This window comes from Archocentrus centrarchus, chromosome 18, assembly GCF_007364275.1.
Source record: "Archocentrus centrarchus isolate MPI-CPG fArcCen1 chromosome 18, fArcCen1, whole genome shotgun sequence".
NCBI classification, from domain to species: Eukaryota; Metazoa; Chordata; class Actinopteri; order Cichliformes; family Cichlidae; genus Archocentrus; species Archocentrus centrarchus.
Genome location: NC_044363.1, coordinates 6,827,739 through 6,834,869, shown reverse-complemented (window position 1 = coordinate 6,834,869; position 7,131 = coordinate 6,827,739). Strand labels below are relative to the sequence as shown.

The window sequence follows — 7,131 nt, the reverse complement described above, 5'->3', positions numbered from 1 at the left end:
TGCAACTGTTCACCTCGTCAGTGCAAATGATCTGATTAGCATCACAGGGCAGCAACTCGGTGCATTTAGGCGTGTAGGCATGGTCAAGACAACCAACCATGGTCAAGGTAAAACTGAGCATCAGACTGTGGAAGAAAGTTGATTTAAGTAACTTTGAATGTGGTGTGGTTGTTGATGTTAGGCGGGCTAGTCTGAGTATTTCAGAAGCTGCCGCATACAGAATGGAGGTGGAGCAGTTTGATGGTCCCATGACTTCTTCCTTAACAAAGAAAAAACAAAGGAGATGGTGATGGAGTTCAGAAAACCCAGCAGGCAGGGTTACAGTTGATGGTTACAGGAGAAATGTTTTCCAAAATTTATAATCATCTCCTTCGTTTTCCTGACATTAATATCTAAGAAGGGAGACTTACACCACTGTATGACATCATCAACCACCGGGCCGTGGTCAGAGTCTCCATGGCTCACCAAAGAGGGGACAACAGAGTCATCAGCAACCTTCAGTATGTGGTGCCCTGTGTGCCGGCTCCAACAACCATTTGTATATAAAACAAATAAAAGAGGTGATAAAACAAACTTGAGGGGATCCAGTGGATGATATAAGAGCATCTGATAAAACACCTTTGACCCTCACACAATGAGACCTATTTGTTAAGAAGTCCAGCAACCAACATATCAGTCTGACACTGATGTGATGGGTCTTCAATCTCTGTGCTAAAATATGAGGCTGGATACAATTAAATGAATAACAGTGGCACCAGGGTCTTAGCACCCTCCAGGTGTGACAGGATCATATTTAGTAAGGTGCTAATAGCATCGTCCCCCCCCAGACGTATAGGCAAACTGTAAGGGATCCAGATCAGCCTGAACTACAGACAGGAGTGCTACCTTTACAGTCCTTACAAATGCTTTCATAACAAGTGAAGTGAGTGCAACTGGTCTGCAGTCATTTAGTGATCTTGGAGCTTTAACTTTGGGTACAGGAAGGATCAGTGAGTCCTTCCAAATACGAGGGACACTGTGGAGCTGGAGGGATGCTGAAAAAATAATCCATCCAGCTCCACGTTGGAAGGTGGACCGTGCTCTTTCAGCCACGTTTCAGTGAAGGCAAGGAGACAAGATGTTTTTATGATCCACCAGGAACTTGACGTTGGCATGAAGCACATCCATTTTATTGCGGAGAGACTCACACCCCTGCAGCCATCTTGAAATGTGCCCAAACACTTTCCTGGCATAATGAACAACTGGAATTAAATTTTTATTTTCACTGGGACTCCATGTTTACAGAAACTAAACTAAAAAAATAAGGCAAACCAAAATACGGTTATAAAAACCTACCTCTTTTCTGTTACTGAATTCTGTGGTTTAGTCTTTCTCTCTCCAATAATTTCCTTGTTTAAAATCATAATTGAATCTTCATATAAATTCATAAACAAAATCAAAACGGAGGTACTAACGTGGCGTAGTACGTCTGTGTGGTTCTCAGTCATTAGTTCACGGTAGACTGGAAAACAGTGGTAATATTTACGTAAGTTAGCCTCCGGTCCAGCAGGGGGCGTGATGCCCCACAAAGACGTTCAGCAGCCGCCTGTAGTGATAAAAGGATGAGACGCTCAGCCTTCCGTCACTTGATCCTGTAACCGGCGGAGGTTCCACTACTTTCTCCCTCAGGGTAATTATGCCTTTAATCTTTATTTTTCCACTAATATAACTCTGAACTCATTAATTACCGTGTTCTGGCCTGTTATGCGCTGATATTTTCCAGCGATGAGGCGTTAATTTCACGGATGGCCGCAGATTGTGCGGCCATCCTTGTTAAAGTCTCACGTGCTGTCACGTTGTTTCGCCGTAGCGTCACATCTGTAGAGTTTATTAAAATTATTTTACACGTTAATTACAGTTAAACAGCTGGATTAGGAACACAGAGAGGCGGCAGATGAATTAATGCCGTGTGTTCATACCAAGAGGCTTTAGAGCCTCTAAAACCCGCTCTAAATTCAGATTTTGTTAGTAAAAGTAAAATCTGTAAATCCGAGCTCCGTCTGAGCTCATTTATTTTAATTTAAAATCGGACTTTATTTAAAATTACTACAGCGGGGCCTTCAGTCGTTTCCTTCAGATGAACACGTGGTGGAGGTGTTGCACTAAAATCCGCTAAAATGGCCTTTTGCATTAAAATGCTTCAACTGTACTCAGCTCAGTTATGATTTTATTTTTCTAAATTACAACTGGGTTACTTTAGAAAAAAATGTGCAGGGGATAAAACTGGAACCAGAGATCCTGCTTTAGAGATGTTCAGTGATTAACCAGATACAGGCATTTAAAATAAACGGATGTTAACTCACATCATTTAAATTGACTGTCTGTGACATTATTGCAGGGGTGAAATCAGTTAATCCAAGTTAAGACTAATAAAAAGAAACTTTACCTGCACAAAAGTTTCCTTAACGTTATAAATTGAGTAAAATGTCTGCCTGAGCCAATAAGTCATCAGGAATTTTGCTAAATTGTAGTAAGAGTTGAAACCTAATTTAAAGGATCTGTAGATCAAGAAGGACGGAAGGTGCTGCATGTGACGTTTTTGTACCCTTTTAATAAACCCGCCGGGATCTGTAACTTGTATCAATAGCAAGACTCGGGGAATGTGGGAAACAGATTTTTGATTTAGTTTTAAGACGTCTGCTTTCAAAGTGGATACCTCATTAAGTGTGTGTGTGTGGGGGGTGTAATATAACTAACATGTGTTAAATATAGAAGGTTGGTGTAAATTGTGACTGACTCAGATTTATGGCTTTCACTTTTGTAAAATCTCAGTCCAGGTGAACGTTCTCAGATGTGCTGCTTTACACTTAAAGAAAAGGAAACATTTAGTCTGTCCCCTTCTTAAATATAAGCCGTTATGCAATAAGCTGTGCTGGTCTGACCCACTGGAGGCCCAGTTAGACTGTCAGTGGCCTTGTGAGCTAAAGTGAGCCTGACACTCCTGCCTTGAAGCATCAAATAAATGAAGCGTTTTCCTCTCCTTCCAGTTTCACGTGTCATCAGCGCTCTGTGTGACGAGGATGCTGCCACTTAACTGTTCGGCACAGGCGAGGTAAGCTTTTTATTTATTTTCCCGTGAAGCTTTCTCCTGCGCTGTGATGACGATTTTTCCCTGCCATTCGTAGTTTCCACCAGAGGTTTAAACACCAAAGATGGTTCAAATCTTCCTTGGATGTCTGAGCGTTATTAAAACGCCTTAATTAGCAGCTACTGCTTTGTGTAATCAGCTGGCTTTCTAATGCAGAAAGTGTCTCCACAGGTTCCCATCAGTCATCACAATGGCTTTAATGAGAGGAGGGGGATGTTTGTTGGAGGGTGCTCTAGGATGGACCACTGGATGAATTCTTAAACTAAAACGACTGTCGGGTGAGTTCCTCAACAGTAAAATAATCTAGTATTTGGGGGGTCTCCCACTGAGTGTTGTGTGACAATCTTAAGGTACATTTTTGCTCCTTAAAAGATTGAAGATAAGTTCAAAGTACGTACATCTGTGGTGGATGTAGGATTTTGAGTAAGGGGCTGACCTTATCTCAATCTCATTTCAGGATGGATGTTTCAGTGGAGATGCTGCTGTGCTGTCAACAATGAACCTGCTGAGTCACCAGAGCTGCAGACAGTATGTATCATTAGTCTAACTTAATTTGGCTTTAAAATTCTGGTCGCTGTGATGACGATTTTTCCCTGCCATTCGTAGTTTCCACCAGAGGTCTGCGGACCAAAGATGGTTCAAATCTTCCTTGGATGTCTGAGCGAATACTTGAAGTTCAACTTTTATTAACAGCCTTCTTTGAGAACTGACCTTATCTCGATCTCCATTTCAGGATGAACGTTTCAGTGGAGCTGCTGCTGTGCCATCAACAATGAACCTGCTGAGTCACCAGAGTTGCAGACAGTATGTGTCATTTTATGCATCATTCTACGTTCACACTGCAGCCTGACGTGACCCATTTCTGATTTATTTATTTTTGGCGTGGTCGTTCACATTTCCAAATATGTGACTTGGATGTGATCTGTGTGTGAACTGCAAACGAACCTAAAAGTGTCTTACATGCACAGTAGAGGACGCAATAACGTCACACGTAGGCCTGTCACGATAACAAATTTTGCTGGCCGATTAATTGTCTCAGAAATTATTGTGATAAACGATAATATTGTTTGGAGACCGTTTTAAACTAGTAATGATAGTACATCCCCTCAAAGATCAAAAAACTATTTTAAAAGAACACTTAACACTGGAACACAAAATAAACAGAAATAAAATGGACTCTCAATCTCCGTTACCAAAAAAATGCACTTGAATAAAAACTAAACACAACAAAAAACCAAACTCGAAATAAAAACTACATTCAACCAAAACAGTATGGATCATTAAGTCTGTAAACTAAATTGCCTGTCAAAAAATAATAAGCATTAGTTTTAAATAGAGAAGATGGACAAAACTGCCAGTTTTATAAACAAAAGTGCAAACTAACAAGATGCCGCCTTTTCAACAATATTAAAGAGCAGCATCTCTTTAATGATTATGCGAACTACGCTGTCTGTGAGCACGCAGTATCCTTTTTGTACGCGGTCTGTCAATTTAATGCTCCAGTGATGGTGGACTGTCAGGAACTTGAAGATGGAGACGGCCCACCGGTTGTAGTCTCCTCGGTCATTTGCTTTAAATCCGAAGTGCTCCCACACGGCTGCTGTTACGTTCTACTTTGAAACCAATTTCATTTCGGGTTTTCTCCCCCAATATCAAATAGTTTGTTTGCAGCATTAGAGCCCCGTGAGGAGTTAGCAGACGTACAAGATGATGCGCCTCGGCTGACTACCTGACACGATAGTTCACTCCCCTTACACTAAGGCAGTGCTTCTCAATTATTTTCTGTTATGCCCCCCCTAGCAAGAAGAAAACTATTCGCGCCCCCCACTCCCCACTGTGACTATCCATCTCTGCATAACATTTTATCCTTATTAACATTAAAGAAAAAAAGAAAGACATATGGTCAAACTTACAAAGAATAACTTTATTAAATCGTGTTTTAAGTCTGCAACAGAAAAGATTTTAAGTGCATCATTGCCTGAAATTAAAAATAAATAAATCCTTGTTTAAACTGTAAACATGTTTGACCAACTAGACACAGCAAACACACCGGTCTTTCCTCTTCTCCAACTGTAGTGACAGTGAAGCCAAGCGCTAAATACACTTCGTCGTATTTCCTCGTCTTAGCTTTCGGGTGACTTTCTTTTGTCTCATTATCTTTGTCTCTCTCCGCTTTTCTTTTAATCCCTGTTAAAAACTTTTTCATGTTGGGGGTTGTTATGTTGAATAACGGAGGCTATAGGCAGAACGCAGTCGGAGCTTTCTGTTGACTCAACACTGCTAACCAAGGCAAACCTGTTGTCTTGTAAGTCGTAAAATGTTGCACTGTCGCAAACGTGACAGAAGTAACAATGACAGCGCCACTGCCGCCTACTGTAGTGGATGCGCAATTACACTTTATACTAGTACGGCCCCCCAAAAAAAAGCCTGTTCCCCAGGGTCACACGCGCCCCCCCAGGTATCGCACCGCGCCCCCCAAAGGGGGCGCGCCCCACTATTTGAGAACCACTGCACTAAGGAAATGAGAAAGGGAGGGGTCAGTGGAGAGCACCAGAGTTAACCTTTTGCCATCCAGTGTCTTCGGTAGAGAGAGACACGAAGAAACAATAAAGCCGATAAATAAAACCTGTCAACCTCATTTTAAAGTTATCGTGCAATTAATTGAAGTTTTTTCCTTCTCGCTTCCGCGTAGCAGGATGCAGATTAATGACGTTTGTAGAGTATCAATGATGTGCAGGTCAGATGAATGCCGTACAGACACAGGTCGCATTTGAAAAGATCGGATACGTATCAGATTTAGGACCACATATCCAAGTGGCCTGGAAAAAATGGGATCTGTGCTGTTCAGAATGTCATGAAAAGATCAGATACAGGTCGCGTAAGGGCAAAAAAAAAACTGAATCTGAGTCACTTCAGGCTGCAGTGTGAACGTAGCCTAATTTTAATTTGGCTTTTAAAATTCAGGTCGCTGTGATGACGATTTTTCCCTGCCATTCGTAGTTTCCACCAGAGGTTTAAACACCAAAGATGGTTCAAATCTTCCTTGGATGTCTGAGCGAATACTTGAAGTTCAACTTTTCTTATTAACAGCCTTCTTTGAGAACTGACCTTATCTCGATGTCTATTTCAGGATGAACGTTTCAGTAGAGCTGCTGCCGTGCCATCAACAATGAACCTGCTGAGTCACCAGAGCTGCAGTCGGTATGTATTTTTTTGTATGCGCTTTAATTTAGCTTTAAAAGTCTGTCCGCTGTGATGACGATTTTCCCTGCCATTCGTAGTTTCCACCAGAGGTTTAAATGCCAAAGATGGTTCAAATCTTCCTTGGATGTCTGAGCGAACATTAGAAAATTGTAGCTGTGCTCATGAACATCTTCCTGAGAACTAACACGATCTCGATCTCTCTCAGACTTGACTGCTCCCACTGATGGATGGCAAATCTGTGGATTCTCAAGTGTGATCAAACCATTGAAGCTGGTACGTGTGGAGTTTTGTTTATAACATTTTTAAAGCCCCTGTTGCTGTGATGACGATTTTCCCTGCCATTCGTAGTTTCCACCAGAGGTTTAAATGCCAAAGATGGTTCAAATCTTCCTTGGATGTCTGAGCGAACATTAGAAGATTGGATTTCTGGTTGTGAGCTCTTCTCTTCCACAGCTAATTTTATCTCCTCTCACTTTCAGGCTGAACTTCGCCACTGATGGACCCGCAAACGATGAATCTGCTGTTTCACAAGTTTAAGTTTCAAAGTTTACTTCTTTAGACAAGCATCTGTCAGTGTGGGAAAGGAGTGCGCTTCATCTTTAAGCAAAAAATGTAGAACTGAAATGTTTAATAACAGCTTTGTGACCATAAATGACAGGTGTAGTTATTTGAATTGTTAAATATCTGTTTTCTGTTCATGCTGTCTAATAACCTACCTGCTGCTGCTGTTTGGCTCATGTTTATCATTTTGCACATTTTGTTCAAGTAATAAAGCTCCAAGAGATGTGGAAACAAGTGAC

At 41.4% G+C, this 7,131-nt stretch overlaps 1 long non-coding RNA gene and 4 other non-coding genes across 6 annotated transcripts; all 5 read left to right on the top strand.

The window, feature by feature from the left end:
* Nucleotides 1–1,573: 1,573 nt before the first annotated feature.
* Nucleotides 1,574–7,114, top strand: LOC115797161 (uncharacterized). 2 transcript variants are annotated; one of them, XR_004021391.1, is made up of 8 exons: nucleotides 1,574–1,669; nucleotides 3,027–3,091; nucleotides 3,299–3,405; nucleotides 3,585–3,655; nucleotides 3,861–3,931; nucleotides 6,258–6,328; nucleotides 6,537–6,604; nucleotides 6,811–7,114. It is a non-coding gene; the product is annotated as an uncharacterized LOC115797161 (long non-coding RNA). The 2 variants fall into 2 exon arrangements; XR_004021392.1 differs by lacking the exon at nucleotides 6,537–6,604.
* Nucleotides 3,130–3,223, top strand: LOC115797634 (small nucleolar RNA SNORD14). Its single transcript, XR_004021445.1, has one exon. It is a non-coding gene; the product is annotated as a small nucleolar RNA SNORD14 (small nucleolar RNA).
* Nucleotides 3,699–3,792, top strand: LOC115797632 (small nucleolar RNA SNORD14). Its single transcript, XR_004021443.1, has one exon. It is a non-coding gene; the product is annotated as a small nucleolar RNA SNORD14 (small nucleolar RNA).
* LOC115797633 (small nucleolar RNA SNORD14) lies at nucleotides 6,093–6,186 on the top strand. Its single transcript, XR_004021444.1, has one exon. It is a non-coding gene; the product is annotated as a small nucleolar RNA SNORD14 (small nucleolar RNA).
* Nucleotides 6,646–6,738, top strand: LOC115797636 (small nucleolar RNA SNORD14). Its single transcript, XR_004021446.1, has one exon. It is a non-coding gene; the product is annotated as a small nucleolar RNA SNORD14 (small nucleolar RNA).
* Nucleotides 7,115–7,131: the final 17 nt, after the last annotated feature.